Source organism: Salmo trutta, chromosome 4, assembly GCF_901001165.1.
Source record: "Salmo trutta chromosome 4, fSalTru1.1, whole genome shotgun sequence".
Lineage (NCBI taxonomy): Eukaryota > Metazoa > Chordata > Actinopteri > Salmoniformes > Salmonidae > Salmo > Salmo trutta.
Genome location: NC_042960.1, coordinates 55,555,000 through 55,576,429, shown reverse-complemented (window position 1 = coordinate 55,576,429; position 21,430 = coordinate 55,555,000). Strand labels below are relative to the sequence as shown.

Genomic DNA, 21,430 nt, shown 5'->3' with positions numbered 1-21,430 from the left:
CGCCATTATTCTACAATGTAGAAAATAGTGACAATAAAGAAAAACACTGGAATAGGTACGTGTGTCCAAACTTTTGACTGGTACTGTATGTGATTGAATTTGCCCTTGAAACTGCAAAGAATGAGCTTTGTCATAGTCATAAATACCTTATTTATCATGTCCTCCATCTTAAAGACATTAGAGTTGATTTATGACATCGTGATGCAGTTATCATTATCAACCATGGTCCCCCATGACCATAGAGACAAGTTTGGACAAGCAAATGCTTTTGGATGGTTTGAATCGTTGGTTGGATTTAGAATACATATTTTTACATCCGAGGAATAAAACGGCCCTAATCTCCCTTTAGACATTAATCTGCAATAGATTAAAAGTAAAAACCCTTTAAGATTTGCATGAAATAAGCATCAAGGTTAAGACAACTATGCCATACTGGGCATAGGGCGGCAGGTATCCTTCTTGATCCTAGAGGTTGGAGCGTTGAGCCAGTAACCAAAAGGTTGCTGGATGGAATACAAAAACGAACAAATTGAAAGATCTGTCGATGTGCCCTTGAGAAAGGCACTTAACTATAATTTGCTCCAGGGGTGCCGTACTACTGTGGTTGACCCTGTAAAACAACACATTTCACTGCACCTATCCGGTATATGTTACAATATTTTTTTTTAACTGAATGTGAACTCGCATGAATGAGCTATTTCAATTCCTTCCCTTCATTACAATGATTCCAAGCCGGTGGCGACCGAAGACCATATTATACTACTTGCTCCTTCGCTTTTCTTGATATTTTGTAACCATTGCCTGGCAGTCTGTGAACTATACAGTCTTTTGCGTTTCGGAAGGGGGAGGAGAATAATTCCTCTCTCGTCCCGGTCGATGTTGCGTTCTTCCTCTCCACGCATTCCCAACTACAATGTTACGGTTCTCAAATGCAATGTCACTCACGGCGGATGTGAGCGGATCTCACAGGTGTGTTGCCAATTTAGCCAGAGTTCGAGAAGAAACACCTGGAATCATCATGTGATACTGTACCTGGGCGTGGAGAAAGTCCCTGTTATTTGCTGGACTCTTGTTGAGTGTCGTCTTTCGGTAGAAATTGTCAACCAGTGCCCCACTGTATTTTCTAAGGAACAGTGCCTTTCTGTAATCCTCTCCGCGCGAATTCAGGAAGAGTAAAATGTGAACTTTACATGCATTTTGCTTGGGGGTTATTTTACATTTTTAGGGGGACTTTGAAACCCGACGGCTTCTGTTTGTGCAACTATACTGTTCTTCCAAGGTGAGTTTGACGGGTGTTCTCCCGTTACAGCAACGGACCCAGTCTGTCTTTTATATTCTATCTATTCTATACATTTAGAAGCGAATTCAAATACATCTTCGGGTCAGTTAGAATATAGCTGGCTGTATACTCATTTGCCTGCGTAAACATCTGCTGAATTTACAACTGCGATTATAGTAGTAGATTTATTACTTCCGATAATTACGCCGCTGTACAACAGACATGACACGATGAGACGCATGTTTTGCACATTTGTCTTGAAACCTAAGAAAACGTATCCCTTGAATTCACATATTAATTTAGGTTACATATTGATTGGAAGTAATGTCTTTGTCAGACTAAACGTTTTTCCTCCAGCATTATGAAGTGATGCAACTGTATGGAAATAATGATTTATGAATGGTGAACCTGAGTTTTGTTTGAGCAGTTTAAACACGAAATGGATTTCTGTAGTCACTCAGTACTAGTTACTAAACCACCCATAGCAAATGCACTTGTATGAGTAGATACAGTCTAGCCTACATTTAACCCATTAATAGCTAACTACATTTAGCGCCTATTGACAATAGTATCGGCTTTGGGAGTTTGGTTAAGAGCACCGACTCTCGCAATGAATCTTAAAACGCATCGCTTGTGGTAGGTTCGGTTTTGAAAACGTAACATGCAGCCCAAACCGCAAGTGCTGCGTGCGAGAGCGTTGCAAAATAATTGTACATGTTATTCAATGATTTCATCCAAACTGCTCCGCACGTCAAGGTGCGTCTGCGTAGCCAGGCGCTAAAAAACAACATTGTTCTATTAGAAGCTTGACATGCTGAAAGTCCCACCTCTCCCATTTACTCATTGGTTTTCAGTAGCATACAGCACTAACCCACTTGGCTGATTGAAAGACTGAGGAAGTCCACACTCCAGTCCAGTTGGTGGCGGTAATGCACCTTAAAGTGGGTTGCCAACTGCCATATAAAATCCACAGAAGAAGAATGAATGAGAACTAACTAAAAACTAACTGTTTCCCCTTTAATCTGTGGATTAATTGTCTGAGTAAAGAACACTCAATTTTGTGTGACTCAAAATGGGTCAAAATTCTACAATGATCCAGCAAAAAAGGGACCATATGCATTTCAGGTAAAATAATAACCCAGTGTTTATCTCCTAGGACAAATTAGCTAGAAACATCTAGCTAAATTTCCATAAATGTTGCATGTGTGTTTCGACCTGTCCCCAAATTAATATAGTTGGTTCACAGTTGGTTTTGGTATTTTAACCTGTGTGTCATGAACGCATCTGGTGGGGATAGACAAAATCGATGGCGCACGCGGACCCATGTGCGGAGCCAGTTTGGTCAACATTTTAAGGAAGGTATCATTCATATCAGCGAGAAATACTTTTAAAAAAGGTTAAATTACTACACACCTTCATGGGTTTAGGGTGTTCCCACACGGCCATATATCCATGTTAAAGCACTTGTTTACGGAAGACAGAGGTGGCCACCTGTGCTAATTAATCAGCAGGCTCTGAAAATCCGTGTGTAGTGTAACTGGGGAGGAAGTGTAGTTCGTCAACTGGAGGCACACAGATCATATGGATCTGTGCAAATCTGCTACAGTAAGTGTGTCTTTTTTATTTGAAAGATTATTTCTCACTGATGTGAAAGATATGGGGCATATCAGCATGTTTCAAAAAACTTTTGACGTTAAAACACAGCTTTGTAGTTCACACACAGCCAACCGGCGGCCGACGCTAACGGAGAAGGGTGTTTGAGAGCTAGCCTACAGTGAATTCAGAAAATATTCATACCCCTTGACTTTTTCCACATTTTGTTACGTTACAGCCTTATTCTAAAATGGATTGCATATTTTTTCCCCTCATCAATTTACTCGCAATAACCCTTCATCTAGACGTTCCGCTAGCGGAACACCTGCTCCAATATCCAATGATGGGCATGGCGCGAAATACAAACTCCTCTAAAATCCGAAAACTTCAATTTTTCAAACATATTACTATTTTACACCATTTTAAAGACAAGACTCTCCTTTATCTAACCACACTGTCCGATTTCAAAAAGGCTTTACAGCGAAAGCAAAACATTAGATTATGTCAGCAGAGTACCCAGCCAGAAATAATCAGACACCCATTTTTCAAGCTAGCATATAATGTCACAAAAAACAAAACCACAGCTAAATGCAGCACTAACCTTTGATGATCTTCATCAGATGACAACCCTAGGACATTATGTTATACAATGCATGCATGTTTTGTTCAATCAAGTTCATATTTATATCAAAACCCAGCTTTTTTACATTAGCATGTGACGTTCAGAACTAGCATACCCACCGAAAACTTCCGGTGAATTTACTAAATTACTCACGATAAACGTTCACAAAAAACATAACAATTATTTTAAGAATTATAGATACAGAACTTCTTTATGCAATCGCCATGTCCGATTTTAAAATAGCTTTTCGGTGAAAGCACATTTTGCAATATTCTGACTAGATAGGCTAGCCCGTGATGGCTGGGCTATTTAGACACCCAGCAAGTTTAGCACTCACCAAAGTCAGATTTACTATCAGAAACATTTTATCACCTTTGCTGTCTTCGTCAGAATGCACTCCCAGGACTTCTACTTCAATAACAAATGTTGGTTTGGTCCCAAATAATCCATAGTTATATCCAAATAGCGGCGTTTTGTTCGTGCGTTCAAGACACTATCCGAATGGTAAAGAAGGGTTACGAGCACGACGCATTTCGTGACAAAAAATGTATAAATATTCCATTACCGTACTTCGAAGCATGTCAACCGCTGTTTAAAATCAATTTTCTCGTAAAAAAAGCGATAATATTCCGACCGGGAGGCGTTGTATCCGTTCAAAGACGATAGAATAAAAACATGGGGTCGTCTCGTGCACGAGCCTGAGTCCCATTGTCCGCTGATAGACCACTTAGCAAATGCGCTAAAGCTTTTCAGCCAGGGCTTGGAATTACGTCATTCAGCTTTTTCCCGGGTTCTGAGAGCCTATGGGAGCCGTAGGAAGTGTCACGTCATGCCAGAGATCCCCTGTTTTGGTTAGAGATGATCAAGGAGGGCAAGAAATGGTCAGAGAGGGCGCTTCCTGTTTAGAATCTTCTCAGGTTTTGGCCTGCCAAATGAGTTCAAATGACACCATTCAAACAGTTTTAGAGACTTTGGAGTGCTTTCTATCCAAAGCTAATAATTATATGCATATTCTAGTTTCTGGGCAGGAGTAATAATCAGATTAAATCGGGTACGTTTTTTATCCGGCCGTGAAAATACTGCCCCCTAGCCATAAGAGGTTAATGACTAAACAAAAACAGGTTTTAAGAAATTTTTGCAATTGTATAAAACTTAAACTGATATCACATTTTACATACAATACCAGTCAAAAGATTGGACACACCTACTCATTCAAGGGTTTTTATTTATTTGTACTATTTTATACATTGCAGAATAATAGTGAAGACACCAAAACTATGAAACAACACATATGGAATCATGTAGTAACCCAAAAAGTTTTCAACAAATCAAAATATATTTTATATTTGAGATTCTTCAAAGTAGCCACCCTTTGCCTTGATGATAGCTTTGCACACGCTTGGCATTCTCTCAACCAGCTTCACCTGGAATGCTTTTCCAACAGTCTTGAAGGAGTTCCCACATATGATGAGCACTTGTTGGCTGCTTTTCCTTCACTCTGCGGTCCAACTCATCCCAAACCATCTCAATTGGGTTGATGTCGGGTGATTGTGGAGGCCAGGTCATCTGATGCAGCACTCCATCACTCTCCTTCTTGGTCAAATAGCCTTACACAGCCTGGAGGTGTGTTGGGTCATTGTCCTGTTGAAAAACAAAAGAGAGTCCCACTAAGTGCAAACCAGATGGGATGGCGTGTCACTGCAGAATGCTGTAGTTGCCATGCTGCTTAAGTGTGCCTTGAATTCTAAATAAATGACCAACAGTGTCATCAGCAAAGCACCCCACACAATCACACCACCTTCTCCATGCTTCACGATGGGAACTACAGATACGGAGATCATCCGTTCACCTACTCTGCGTCTCACAAAGATACAGCGGTTGGAACCAAAAATCTAAAATCTCAGATTTCCACCGGTCTAATGTCCATTGCTCGTGTTTCTTGGCCCAAGCAAGTCTTCTTATTATTAGTGTCCTTTGGTAGTGGTTTCTTTGCATCAATTCGACCATGAAGGCATGATTTCACGCAGTCTCCTCTGAACAGTTGATGTTGAGATGTGTCTTTTACTTGAACTCTGTGAAGCATTAATTTGGGCTACAATTTCTTAGGCTGGTAACTCTAATGAACTTATCCTCTGTAGCAGAGGTAACTCTGGGTCTTCCTTACCTGTGGCAGTCCTCATGAGAGCCAGTTTCATCATAGTGCTTGATTGTTATTGCGACTGCACTTGAAGAAACTTTCAAAGTTCTTGACATTTTCCGTATTGACTGACCTTCATGTCTTAAAGTAATGATGGACTGTCGTTTCTCTTTGCTTATTTGAGCTGTTCTAGCCCTAATATGGACTTAGCCATATTTGGTATAAAGACCATCTTCTGTATACCACCCCAACCTTGTCACAACACAACTGATTGACTCAAACGCATTTAGAAGGAAAGAAATTCCACAAATTAACTTTTAACAAGGCACACCTGTTAATTGAAATGCATTCCAGGTGACCGTTGACTGACTGTTAAACGTTGACTGACTGTTTTTGGTTACTACATGATTCCATATGTGTTATTTCATAGTTTTGATGAATTCTACAATGTAGAACATTTGTAAATATTAAGAAAACCCTTGAATGAGTAGGTGTGTCCAGACTTTTGACTGGTACTATAAGTATTCAGACCCTTTACTCAGTACTTTGTTGAAACACTTTTGGCAGCGATTACAGCCTCAAAGTATTCTTGGGTATGACGCTACAAGCTTGGCACACCTCTATTTGGGGTGTTTCTCCCATTCCTCTCTGCAGATCCTATCAAGCTCTGTGATTTTGGATAGGGAGTGTTGCTGCACAGCTATTTTCAGGTCTCTCCAGAGATGTTCGATCAGGTTCAAGTCCGGGGTCTGGCTAGGCCACTCAAGGACATTCAGAGACCTGTCCCGAAGCCACTCCTGCATTGTCTTGGCTGTGTGCTTAGGGTCGTTGTCCTGTTGGAAGGTGAACCGTCATCCCAGTCTGAGGTCCTGAGCACTCTGGAGCAGGTTTTCATCAAGGATCTCTCTTTACTTTGCTCCGTTCATCTTTCCCCGATCCTGACTAGTCTCCCAGTCCCTGCTGCTGAAAAACATCCCACAGCCCTCAGCATGATGCTGCCACCACCATGTTTCACCATAGGGATGGTGCCAGGTTTCCTCCAGACGTGCAACTTGGCATTCAGGCCAGAGAGTTCAATCTTAGGTGCCTTTTGGCAAACTCTAAGCTGGCTGTCATGTACCTTTTACTGAGGAGTGGCTTTCATCTGGCCACTCTATCATAAAGGCCTGATTGGTGGAGTGTTACAGAGATGGTTGTCCTTCTGGAATGTTCTCCCATCTCCACAGAGGAGCACAGGAGCTCTGTCTGAGTGACCATTGGGTTCTTGGTCACCTCTCTGACCAAGTCCCTTCTCCCCCGATTGCTCAGTTTGGCCGGGCGGCCAGCTCTAGGAAGAGTCTTGGTGGTTCCGAACTTCTTCCATTTAGGAATGATGGAGGCCACTGTGTTCTTGGGGACCTTCAATGCTGCAGATATTTTTTGGTACCCTTCCCCAGATCTGTGCCTCGACAATCCTGTCTTGGATCTCTACGGACAATTCCTTCGACCTCATGGCTTGGTTTTTGCTCTGACATGCACTGTCAACTGTGGGACCTTATATAGACAGGTATATGCCTTTTCTAAATCATGTCCAATCAATTGAATTTACCACAGGTGGCCTCCAATCAAGTTGTAGAAACATCTCAAGGATGACCAATGGAAACAGGATGCACCTGAGCTCAATTTCGAGTCTCATAGCAAAGGGTCTGAATTCTTATTTAAGGTATTTCTGTTTTTCATTTTTAATACATTAGCAAAACATTCTAAAAACCTTTTTTCGCTTCGTCATTATGGGGTATTGTGTGTAGAATGATGACCCCAAAAAAGATCATCCATTTTAGAATGAGGCTGTAACGTAACTAAATGTGGAAAAAGGGAAGGGGTCTGAATACTTTCCGAATGCATTGTATCTCATTAATTTGCACAAAGTGATCCATGCACTATGAAGTTATACAGTTCACTAAACAGGCATTTGCCTAGATCCTTATGATGACCACTTCATGAATGCATTTACCTTCACAGGCTTCATTAGTATTTCATTTGTAATAAACCATGCTTTGTTTAACTACTTTGGTTGTGGAGACATGTCTAATTTGACTAGGCTGTTCTCTGCTTGTCTCTTTCTCACAGTAACATGTGAAAACAGAATAATGGTCCTGGTAGCCTGTAAACTGTAGAGTAGCTGATCAGTCATCACCACTCCACAAGAAACATCTCTCCACAGTCTCATACAGGCAATCTCACTGAGCCTGACCATGTAAAACACTCCCCTGCCTCCGAGTCTGCATGTGATTATGTATTTTGATTGGTACTGTTTGTTTTTAACTTTCCTGTGGAGAACATGTAGACAGTCGTCCCATTCATGTCCTCCTTGAATCTCCTGAGTAGTGCTGTGAGTCTGTGTCTCTCTGGCCCCGGCCCTCTGCTCTGCTCTCTCACTGTATAGCCTTGCTGTCTGCCTTGTTGTCTGTCTAAATCGTCCTTTTATTCCGGAGTCCGTCATCCACTTCGCCGAGCCACCCACCCCTCACATACAGACCTACTGTACATGGGATGCTCCATCTCCTAGGGATTATCCCCATTAAATGACATTAACAAACGTTGTCATGGTGGATATTGATTAGTCCGAGTCGGGGGTACTCCGCTCGAGGGGAAGCAGGAAGGATGGCCGGGTGGGGGGGGGGGGGGGGGGGGGTCACTCGGTCCCGAACTCCTGACAGAGCAAGGCTGGGCTTCCAATAAGGGCCATCTGCTCAAAGGAACACACACAGTGAGGCAACCTAAAACCAGGTCTTTCTCTCTCTCTCTCTGTCTGTGACCCACAATGCCTCATTCAGGGATTATCTCATCCTCCCCTGAATAAATAGACACATTATCTGTGTGGAGAGGAGGAGAGCGACCGGTCAGTGATAAATGTTTTTTCCTGCTCCCCACAAGCGTGAAAAAGACAAACATACCACACTTGTTCATTACATATGCTCTTTTCATTTTGAAGATGCCACATTTCTCATAACTGGGCTGTTTTGGAATTCTCGTCAGTCAAATCGAAGCTCATACTATGTATCTAACGCAATATATAAAAAACTCAGGGAATAGCAGACATTACAATATGCCTAAACAGCATAATAAATCTTGTAATATTGTACCACTGTAGTCATGGTTGGTGTTAGCTTTGGACATAGAATTTTTGTGATGTCCATTCCACTGCACTTATTTTGGTCTTGTGTCACGGTTGTCGTTGGGAAAGGAGGACCAAAATGCAGCAGGTATGTGGTTGCTCATCTTGAACATTTATTAAACTCCAAAATGAACACCAAAATAACAAAACTAACTCACGACACATGCTAGACAAGAAACAATCTCCCACAAAACCTACACCAAACAATTACCCATATATAGGACTCTCAATCAGAGGCAACGAGGAAGCACCTGCCTCCAATTAAGAGTCCCAACCCCCCCCATTAACCTAACATAGAAATACACTCACTCGGCTAAACATAGAAATACCTAAACATAGAACATAAACCAAAACCCGGAAATAATAAATCAAACGCCCTTCAACAAACACACCACCCCGAACCACATAAAACAAATACCCTCTGCCACGTCCTGACCAAACTACAACAACAATTAACCCTTATACTGGCCAGGACGTGACATCTTGTGAAATCCAACATTGCAAAATGTAGAAACTTTCCTATGTGACTTGTTTAATTACTCCTAGCTTCCCTTATATGTACTCGCCATCTGAGGACACAACTGTTCAGCGTAGGCTTAATTCATACGGTATCTCTCTATCCCGATAGTTTAGTCTCTAGTCCAGCTGATATGCTATACTTCATTTCAAAGACTTCCGGCTGTGTTTTAACGGTCAAATGTAGTTAAATCTATCCATCCTTTGTCTCTTTGTATGCATTCTACAGGATTAGTAGGCATAACCTCTTGGTCCTTTTCATTTCTATAAAGTACAGCCTTAATCCTGGTTAGCCATGTAAAGCCCGTCACCACCACCCCACCCTACCCCAATGCAGCCCAAACCCAGTCCGCTGTACTGCTAGAGCATCTCATGATGAGGACCCCAAATGTTCCATATATCCTTTTCAAAATGGGCGCAGCATTTTAAACATCAAATACATTGCTATTACTTGTGTTCAATATATGGCTAGGTGGTTGATGTTAGCCTAGCTTGTTCTTATTTGTCTGTCAGAACTAGGCCTACACCTTTTATATTGTGGTGGGGGTGAGAAATAGGGGATGGGTATGGGGGTGTCAATTTGGCATTAATTCAGGCTCAGGAGAATAGCAATTTCCTTCAGATTGGAGATGGTCTTTTATGTTGGGCGGATTATCCTGTGATGAGGCGGCATCATGCTGAGGTGCATCTGTGATCTCATCCCTTAGCATTTGCTGCTGCCACCCCTTGTCCTAATGCCCTTGGCCTTACTGGGCACCGTCCCAAACCCTGGCCTCCTAACCTCTCCCCTTCTGGCTCTGTCATGTCGCTGCCTATGCTTCACGGTGAATCACTTTAGAAGCTCAGTAAATAAAAATGTCTCTTGCAAAATCAGGGATAATCCAAAAACACGAAAAAGCAGACTGCGTGCACAAAGAAAGACAGTTCACTGAACTATTTTCATGTTATTTACTATATTTAGAGCAGATCATTTGGGTTAGTGGTTGTAACACAGCTATACAGTATATGACTATACACCACATAGCCCCTGCCTTTCTATCCCCATCCCCTCCACCACCCCTTACTCTTGAGCTCTGTTACAGCTGATACCAAAGCCATAGTAGTAATGATAGGCCCACAAGGTGAGATCACATTCATTCTCACACTTCCTCCCCAACAGCTGGCAGCTCAGCTGGGCTGTGACTGTGTTCGCTTGCAGGGGGCAGGGGTAGGGGCATGCCTCTCTTTGTCTGTAGTGTAACTTCTTCCCCACCCCACCATGCTACTCAGAGACCCTCTCTAGTTCCTACCACCCACCCCCACACAGCCAACACCATCCAAGGCTTTACCTCCTCACTACTATTGACTCCCAATACTGTAGGGGTCCACTTAAGCCCTCGGCCTTCACCATAATGGCTTCATCCACACTCTGCAGGGTTCGCTTTACCCCTCAAACAACCTTGACACTCTGTCTCAACCCACACTGCTTTCATCCTATGCCGACGCTCTCCACAGTGCTCTCAACCTACCCATGGCTCACTCCACACCACTTGTCATCGCATGCTGATTCTCGGGACACTACCCACTCTCGCCAACTTTCACTACTATCATCTTTAGGTCTTTACCTTCAACTATTCTGAGTCTGACTCTTCCCACAGTCTCACAGAGGATTTCATATGAGTCAGAGAGAGAGAGATAATGTGACGTAATTCTCTACTGCACACATGTTCAGGAAATATATACATTATTTGGGAGGGAATGAGGGAGGGAGATAACTTAATTGCTCAGTTGAGTGGTTATACATTGTTATGCGCGGGAGTGAGCGGTAGTAATATTTCATAGGGATAGAGCCGAGAGGGAGATAGTTGCTATGATATAAGCTGGGGTGGGGTGTAGGACTGGGAATTGTCAGGGACCGCACAATACTAGAGGTCATGGGTGGATTGGTCGTCTGACAATTCTGGCAAATGCCAGAAGGGCTGGACCATCTTTTATTGGGGTGGGCTGGTCGAAATTCTTCAAAATAAGTAATTATATTTATTTGATCAAAAATAACAGCTGGCAGAGTGGTCCTGTTTTTTTTAATGACTTTTGCCCAGTTCCTCTGCTGGCATAATAATCTGTAGTATATGGGGCATTTGGCTGACCAAGCTGGGCCGGCCCGTATTTCTGATTGGCTGAGCTGAGGTGGTGCAAATTCACATTCAAAGTGAAACGCGCATCATCAAAGAGATTCCGAGCCGGTTTCCGAGCTGGTCATGGGTGCACCTCAGCCACGCTCAAGGTCCTAAATGATATCATAACCGCCATCGATAAAAGACAGTACTGTGCAGCCGTCTTCATCGACCTGGCCAAGGCTTTTGACTCTGTCAATCACCGCATTCTTATTGGCAGACTCAACAGCCTTGGTTTCTCAAATGATTGCCTTGACTGGTTTACCAACTACTTCTCAGATAGAGTTCAGTGTGTCAAATTGGAGGGCTTGTTGTCCGGACCTCTGGCTGTCTCTATGGGGGTGCCACAGTGTTCAATTCTCAGGCTGACTCTTTTCTCTGTATACATCAATGATGTTGCTCTTGCTGCTGGTGATTCTCTGATCCACCTCTACGCAGACGACACCATATTTCGCCACTATGGCCTGTTTATTGCCTTACCTCCCTAATCTTACTACATTTGCACACACTGTATATACATTTTTCTATTGTATTATTGACTGTACGTTTGTTTATCCCATGTGTAACTCTGTTGTTGTTTTTGTCGAACTTGTTCTCAACTGGCTGGTTAAATAAAGGTGAAATGGAAAAAAAGAGTGAGACCCACTCTGAATCTCTGTCACTGTCAGAACAAAAAAAGGGCTCTTGAGACATACGCTGCTAAATGTGTGAAATTAACTGATTTATTTGCTAAAAGTTCTGGTTCTGCTGGTCCGAGAGCTGTGTCTGTGAGAAATGACAGACTGCTGTGATGTAGCCAGCCGAGGTAGGAAAAAAACAGAGAAAGACATGCTCACACACAATGACACAGATCATGTAGCCTACTGCTGCCAGTTAGGCCTAATATTTTGGCTGTATATTGTATGAAATACATTTTATACCTACTATAGTAGGCTAAATAGTGAAGGGGGGATTCGGTGGAACATTTAGACACTAGGCTACTTGCAATATAGCCTAACAAGTGATTAGATTTGTATTTATTATGGATCCCCATTAGCTGCTGCCAAAGCAGCAGCTACTCTTCCTGGGGTCTGCAAAATTAAGGAAGTTTATACAATTTTAAAACATTACAATACTTTCACAATGCACTGTGTGCCCTCAGGCCCCTACTCCACCACTACCACATATCTACAGTACTAAATCCATGCGTATGTATAGTGCGTATGTGTGCATGTGTCTGTGCCAATGTTTGTGTTGCTTCACAGTCCCCGCTGTTCCATAAGATGTTATTTTTAATCCGTTTTTTAATCTAGTCTTACTGCTTGCATAAGTTACTTGATGTAGAATATAGTTCCATGTTGTCATGGCTCTATGTAGTACTGTGTGCCTCCCATAGTCTGTTCTGGACTTGGGGACTGTAAAGAGACCTCTCGTGGCATGTCTTGTGGGGTATGCATGGGTGTCCGAGCTGTGTGACCGTAGTATAGACAGACAGCTTGGTGCATTCAACATGTCAATACCTCTCATAAATAAAAGTAGTGATGAAGTCAATATCCTCCACTTTCATCCCTCTCAACCATGCAATTTTTCAGTTCCTCATCAATTCAAGGGGATTTAACAGTTTTTACAGTCATTTTCTTATTTAATGGGTGCGTGCTTAATAGTAACTGGAATAAGTAGTTTCATAAATGCGTCAAGTGCAGCGTCTGGTTGCTCATCATTACAGACATGAATCACTACAAAACTTCTTATGCACTATATTAGGCCCAGCCTTTGGAACTTTGGTGTTCCTAGATATGGCTATTCATTTGTGATCGCTACATCCTGTGGATTTTGATACTGCTTTCAAGCAAATATCTGCAGCATTAGTAAAGATGTGATCAATACATGTTGATGATTTCATTCCTGTGCTGTTTGTAACTACCATGGTAGGTTGACTGATAACCTGAACCAGGTTGCAGGCACTGGTTACAGTTGAAGCTTTTTCTTGAGTGGGCAGCTTGATGATAGCCAGTCAATATTTAAAATCACCCAGAAAATAAACTTCTCTGTTGATCACATACATTATCAAGCATTTCACACATGTTATCCGGATACTGACTGGTAGCACTTGGTGGTCTATAGCAGCTTCACACAAGAATGGGCTTTAAATGAGGCAGATGAACCTGTAGCCATATTACTTCAACAGTATTTAACAATAAGCTTTACAGGAATGTGGTTCTGAATATAGACGGCAACACCGCCTCCATTGGCATTTCTGTCTTTTCGGTAGATGTTATAACCATGTATTGCTACCACTGTATCATAAAAGGTATTATCTAAGTGAGTTTCAGAGATAGTCAGAATATGAATGTCATCTGTTACAAGCAAGCTATTTTTTTAGCACTTTTCTGGGTTGCTTTACTGGGAAGCTTATCAGAAGTAAACTTACTCATGTTATTTTCATTGGAGATAGTGCAGGGTGAGCTGCATAAAGTGGTCTTCCAACTATTGCACACTGCCTCAGTGCTAACAGTGTAACTCTGGTTTATAGGCTCATGCTTACAATAGCTGTAGGATAAACAGATTGGCTGTTATAACTTATAGGTAAGGCAATAGCCATCTACTAGACATTTATACACTGCTTTTTATTAAACACAAGTCATCATGTATTCCAGTAACGGTAAATTTGGGGACGGTCTGTGTATTTTAATTGTTTTATCAATGTATATTCGCTTCTGAATTCCAGTCTCTTCAGCCCAGCAAGTGGGTTTATGAGCTGTAGTAACGAGTGACCCTGGTGTTGGATTTCATTACATAGTCACCACCACCTATCCCCTGTCTATTTCATTCGCTGAAAGGCCCTCCACTTCTTGGCAGAAAGATACGCACTGTGAAACGAAGCACAACACAGAAGGTTGTGTATTGAATCCAATAGAACAAAACAGAGAGGGATATAGAGAGACCGACAGTTCCTTAATATAGCCATTGCCTGTATTAAACAGCCAAAACATTCATTTTTACTGCAGTGGGCTATATCAGTGGGCTAATTATTAGTCTTAAAGAAATCTACTTTGAAACAAAAGTAAACACCTCACACACATAGTTATGGGCATAAAAACGAAGATACATGTCCCATGTTAGATATAGAGTTGAAGTTTTATAAAATGTTGAGTTTGCATCCCAATATTATACTTTATATTCAGTGCATTTGGAAAGTATTCAGACCCCTTGACTTTTTCCACATTTTGTTACATTACAGCCTTATTCTAAAATTGATAATTTTGATCAATCTACACATAATACCCCATAATGACAAGAAAATAATGTTTTTAGAAATGTTAAAAAAAAACTGAAATACCTTATTTACATAAGTATTCAGACCCTTTGCTATGAGACTTGAAATTGAGCTCAGGTGCATCCTGTTTCCATTGATCATCCTTGAGATGTTTCTACAACTTCATTGGAGTCCACCTGTGGTAAATTCAAATGATTGGACATGATTTGGAAAAGCACATACCCATCTATATAAGGTCCCACAGTTGACAGTGCATGTCAGAGTAAAAACCAAGCCATAGGGTCGAAGGAATTGTCCGTAGAGCTCCAAGACAGGATTGTGTCGAGGCACAGATCTGGAGAAGGGTACAAAAAAATGTCTGCAGCATTGAAGGTATGCAAGAACACAGTGGCCTCCATCATTCTTAAATGGAAGAAGTTTGGAACCACCAAGACTCTTCCTAGAGCTGGCCGCCCGGCCAAACTGAGCAATCTGGGGAGAAGGGACTTCGTCAGAGAGGTGACCAAGAATGTGATGGTACTCTGACAGAGCTTCAGAGTTCCTCTGTGGAGATGGGAGAACATTCCAGAAGGACAACCATCTCTGCAGCACTCCACCAACAAGCCTTTATGGTGGAGTGGCCAGACAGAAGCCACTCCTCAGTAAAAGACACATGACAGCCCGCTTGGAGTTTGCCAAAAGGCACCTAAAGGACTCTCAGACCATGAGAAACAAGATTATTTGGTCTGATGAAACCAAGATTGAACTGTTGGACCTGAATGGCAAACACCACGTCTGGATGAAACCTTGCATCATGCTGTGGGGATGTTTTTCAGGGACTGGGAGACTAGTCAGGATCGAGGGAAAGATGAACAGAGCAAAGTACAGAGAGATCCTTGATGAAAACCTGCTCCAGAGCGTTCAGGACCTCAGACTGGGGCGAAGGTTCACCTTCCAACAGTACAACGACCCTAAGCACACAGCCAAGACAACTCATGAGTGGCTTTAGGACAGGTCTCTGAATGTCCTTGAGTGGCCCACCCAAAGCCCGGACTTGAACCCGATCAAACATTTCTGGATAGACCTGAAAATAGCTGTGCAGCGACGCTCCCCATCCAGCTCTCCCATTATTCTCTGCAGCTTGAGATCTGCAGAGAATAATGGGAGAAACTCCCCAAATACAAGTGTTGTCACGTCCTGACCCTAGTAAGATGTCATTTTCTATAGTAGAGTAGGGCAGGGCGTGACAGGGGGTGTTTTTGGTTCTTCTATGTTTTCTATTTCTATGTTTAAGTTCTAGTTTTTCTATTTCTATGTTGGGATTGTTTGGGGTTGATCTCTAATTGGAGGCAGCTGATCCTCATTGCCTCTGATTAGAGATCATATTTAAGTAGGGGTTTTTCTCTTCCTGTTTGTGCGTTATTTTCTTTTGAGTAGTATGTTTTCCTCTCTGCGTCATGGTTTGTTGTTGTATATTCAAGTATTTAAGTGTATTGCATTTCAGTTTCACGTTTAATAAATATGTGGAACTACGAACACGCTGCATTTTGGTCCGCTCCTTCAAACAGCCGTGACAAGTGTGCCAAGCTTGTAGCGTCATACCCAAGAAGACTCGAGACTGTAATCGCTGCCAAAGGTGCTTCAACAGAGTACTGACTAAAGAGGTCTAAATACTTGTAAAAAAAAAAAAATTCTACATTTGCAAAAAATGTCAAAATGTGTTTTTGCTTTGTCATTATTGGGTATTGTGTGTAGATTGATGAAAAAAAATATCAATTTTAGAATAAGGCTGTAACGTAACAAAATGTGAAAAAAGTCAAGGGGTCTGAATACTTTCCAAATGCACTGTACATCACAGAAGACTGAAATATAACAAAACCCCTTTGACATAGAAACACCGGATTTTTGAGCATTTAAAAATATATATATTTATAACATTCCACCCATGAGGCCAGTAGGTCATTTCACTGCAGGAAAGGGCTACAAAGAAGTTGAAGAACAAGTTATAGGATGGAAAAAACTGAAGTTTTTGGACAGGTAGAGTCAACTATCGCTACCTAGTAAAAACAAAATCGATACTTGTCTGACCATTTTTTGCCCCATCACTAGTGGCGTGTGAACTGAGGGAAAGGAAGGGGAAGACTATTAAGATTGTCTGCCAAGAGGAAAACATGATCCTCATTGCTCATCAAAAAGGCTGTATTAGGAACATAGCTGGTGTAAACCGTCAGAGTCCCCAAGATGGCATAGCTGGGGACCTTACGCAAGTGTGTTAGACACAATTCAGTCCTCCTGGGCCAAGCGTTCCTCTCTTCTCTCTCCCTCTTTACTCTCCCACATGCCCTAGCTAGCTGAACTGACAGGCTGACACACAGACAGACTGGATGGGCTTTAGATTGTGCCTACAGATTGGGAACGTCATCATGTCATTCTGCCCACCAAGAGCACTGGCATGAGTTCATTCATCTATACACCCTGGATGGAAAATTAGGGATTTGAAAACTCTTTCAGGCCAAGATGAGAAAGGTGCACCTTCAGCCCCTTGGAATATTAGTAAATTATTTATATTCCAGAGTGATTTTGGTGTGAGACGATGAGAGGGAGAGAGATGGAGAGAAAGTCTAATTTATTTGGCCGTGGATGTGAATACAGAGTTTTCACTCCCGCCCTGCCCCTCAGGAAACCTCTTACGTTTTACGCATGTGTTATTTTACGTAGCTGCTGCTCACACTCCCCCTCCCTTCATGTTTCTCGCTTTACTCACCCTCTTCTGAACCATGGTGATGTAGCCTATGTTTCTGCCTCATATTTCTGAACAGCTGAAATAAAATCCCTTAAGCGATTTGAACAAACATGCAAGACCATTATGAAGGCTACCTTCTCTGTTTGTTGTAACGGATATTGCAGTTGCACAAGCAGGACGCAGTAACTACACTTTGCATTGGAAGATGGCGCCGGAAGAAATGGCAGCCGTTTGCCTATATCCCCGTCATTGGCAGTAGAAAGTGACGCAGGTATAGAGGACACAGGGCAGGGTGCCTTGTAAAGATCCACCGACAGCGAGTGGGAAATCTGCCTTTACCATCAATATTACTTGCCAACCTACAATCATTGGACAATAAATTAGAGGAGGTACGATCACGAATATTCTACCAACGGGACATCAAAAACTGTAATATCTATGTTTCACCGAATCATGGCTGAATGACGACTAGAACAGCACATTCCGCTAAGACGAGGGGCGGTCTGTGTATATTTGTAAATAACAGCTGGTGCATGAAATCTAAGGAAGTCTCTAGATTTTGCTTGCCTGAAATAGAGTATCTCATGATAAGCTGTAGACCACACTATTTGCCAAGAGTTTTCATCCACAGTTACATTTAAGTTGAAGTCGGTAGTTTACATACACCTTAGCCAAATGCATTTAAACTCAGTTTTCACAATTCCTGACATTTAAAACTCGTAAAAATTCCCTGTATTAGGTAAGTTATGATCACCACTTTATTTTAAGAATGTGAAATGTCAGAATAATAGTAGAGAATGATTTGATTTATTTCAGCTTTTATATCTTTCATCACACTCTCAGTGGGTCAGAAGTTTACATACACTCAATTAGTATTTGGTAGCATTGCCTTTAAATTGGTTAACTTGTGTCAAACATTTTGGGTAGCCTTCCACAAGCTTCCCACAATAAGTTGGGTGAATTTTTGGCCATTCCTCCTGACAGAGCTGGTGTAACTGAGTCAGGTTTGTAGGCCTCCTAGCTCACACACACTTTTTCAGTTCTGCCCACACATTTTCTATAGGATTGAGGTCAGGGCTTTGTGATGGCCACTCCAATACCTTGACTTTGTTGTCCCTAAGCCATTTTGCCACAACTTTAGAAGTATGCTTGGGGTCATTGTCCATTTGGAAGACCCATTTGCGACCAAGCTTTAACTTCCTGACTGATGTCTTGAGATGTTGCTTCAATATATCCACATAATTGTCCTCCCTCATGATGCCATCTATTTTGTGAAGTGCACCAGTCCCTCCTGCAGCAAAGCACCCCCACAACATGATGCTGCCACCCCTGTGCTTCACGGTTGGGATGGTGTTCTTCGGCTTGCAAGCCTCCCCCTTTTTCCTCCAAACATAACGATGGTCATTATGGCCAAACAATTGTATTTTTGTTTAATTGAAAAAGAGGACATTTCTCCAAAAAGTACGATCTTTGTCCCCATGTGCAGTTGCAAACCGTAGTCTGGCTTTTTTTATGGCGGTTTTGAAGCAGTGGCTTCTTCTTTGCTGAGCGGCCTTTCAGGTTATGTCGATATAGGACTCGTTTTACTGTGGATATAGATACTGTTGTACCTGTTTCCACCAGCATCTTCACAAGGTCCTTTCCTGTTGTTCTTTGATTGATTCGCACCAAGTACGTTCATCTCTAGGAGACAGAACACATCTCCTTCCTGAGCTGTATGATGGCTGCGTGGTCCCATGGGGTTTATACTTGCGTACTATTGTTTGTACAGATGAACGTGGTACCTTCAGGCGTTTGGAAATTGCTCACATGGTTGAACCAGACTTGTGTAGGTCTGGTCTTTTTTTCTGAGGTCTTGGCTGATTTCTTTAGATTTTCCCATGATGTCAAGCAAAGAGGCACTGAGTTTGAAGCTAGGCCTTGAAATACATCCACAGGTACACCTCCAATTGACTCAAATGATGTCAATTAGCCTATCAGAAGCTTCTAAAGCCATGACATCATTTTCTGGAATTTTCCAAGCTGTTTAAAGACACAGTTAACTTGGTGTATGTAAACTTCTGACCCACTGGAATTGTGATACAGTGAGTTATAAGTGAAATAATCTGTCTGTAAACAGTTGTTGGAAAAATTACTTGTGTCATGCACAAAGTAGATGTCCTAACCGACTTGCCAAAACTATAGTTTGTTAACAAGAAATTTGTGGAGTGGTTGAAAAACAAGTTTTAATGACTCCAACCTAAGTGTATGTAAACTTCCGACTTCAACTGTAGGTATTAGGTAAACAATAGATAAGTAAAGAAATATTTTAAAATACAGTGAAAAAATAACAGAAGCGAGGCTATATACAGGTGGTACCGGTACAGAGTCAATGTGTGCGTGCACCGGTTAGTCGGGCTATTTGAGGTAATATGTACATGTAGGATTAGTTAAAGTGACTATGCATAGATCTAAAACAGAAAGTGGCAGCAGCGTAAAAGAGGTTGGCAGGATGGAGGGGTTTGGGGGGGGCGCTCCTTTTTTGCGATGATGATTAAAAAAGAACATTCAATTGCTAATTAGGATTATTGTCTGTGTCTTGCTTGTGTTTGATATGCCGCCAAGATAGCTGCATGTAACTCCGCACTTGAGTTTTGCATTGGGGTTTGTAAGAATATGTTGATCATGTCTTTTGTGCACAACATCTAAATAGCTGTTTGTAGCCCAACTTCCCTACTTACAAAAGAACAACAGTATCACTCCGACTTTGAGCCTAATAAAGATGAGTTGACGCATCATTTCAGTTCAAATTGATATATGGCTTTCTTAAAGAGATTTGGACATGGAAGCAGACTTAAAAGTTAACACATAATTTAAAAACTACAGAGCCACTCATTCTACCTGTAATATCATTTTTAAAGCTTTTGTTTTTGAATGAGAGTCGCTCCATTTTAAAGTGGCGTTTGGAGTTTAATCTTAGCTCAGCTCAGGCAGCACCGGAGGGTGCAATTCATTTGTACCCACGTGAGTAATGTCACACTTAATCCTGAAAACGGACCGATTTCCTCACACCATTTGGAATTATCACCTCCGCTATACAGCTAATATGAAGTCCAGCTGCTTCCTGTTAATGTGGTGGGAGCGGTTGGATATTGCACTCCTGCTTATTTTTGCGTGATCACTGGCTGATTAATTATGAAGTAGTAAGTGGGCCGCGGCCAGGCAAGCAGGGCTTGTGTTGTGCGACAGATGCATGAAGGGTCAGTGCATTGCCAACAGCTGGAGATGATAAAGGTCACACTAAATCAAATCCAAATCAAATGTTATTTGTCACATGCAGATGTTATTGCGGTTGTAGCGAAATGCTTGTGTTTCTAGCTCCAACTGTGCAGTAATATCTAACAATTCACAACAATACACACAACCTAAAAGTAAAAGAATGGAATTAAGGAATACATAAATATTAGGATGAGCAATGTCAGATTGGCATAGACTCAAATACAGTAGAATATAATACAGTATATACATATAAGTTGAGTAAAGCAAAATATGTACAAAAACATTGTTTTACCAAACACCAACCTGAGAGAGGCAGCGAGATGGAGAGAGGCAGCGAGATGGAGAGAGAGAGGGAGATGGAGAGAGAGAGGAACTAATGGACAGAGATATGGAGAGAGAGAAATGGAAAGCGAGAGAGGAAGTGCGAGAGACTTGACTACTCAACTGGCCGCTGAGTAAAATGTGAAGGAGATGCAGGTTCAGTCAGTTTGTGTGATGTGATGAGGCTAACTTTATAATGAAGTGCACAGTGGTTGAGGAAGATATCTGTTTATGACACCACCCAAGACTACATCCATGTCCTTGTGTTTCCTTAATGAGCAGTGTATCGGGGTCGTTCGGTAGCCTACACACCAAGCGGGACCCATTAATAACAAGCCCTTACAGGAATTTGTCCAGTTACTGAGCCTTGGGCTAAAACCAACATCACAAGGTTGGCATCAGCTGCCTCTCATGTG

General features: G+C 41.9%; 1 protein-coding gene across 1 annotated transcript in view; it reads left to right on the top strand.

The window, feature by feature from the left end:
* The first annotated feature begins 803 nt into the window (after window positions 1-803).
* The window catches only part of LOC115192652 (plexin-B2), a 192,887-nt gene continuing 172,260 nt past the window's right edge, over window positions 804-21,430 (top strand). Inside the window, exon 1 of the mRNA XM_029751406.1 lies at window positions 804-1,279. The gene's annotated coding sequence lies outside the window, so the exon portion shown is untranslated. The remainder of the gene's footprint in view (window positions 1,280-21,430) is intronic.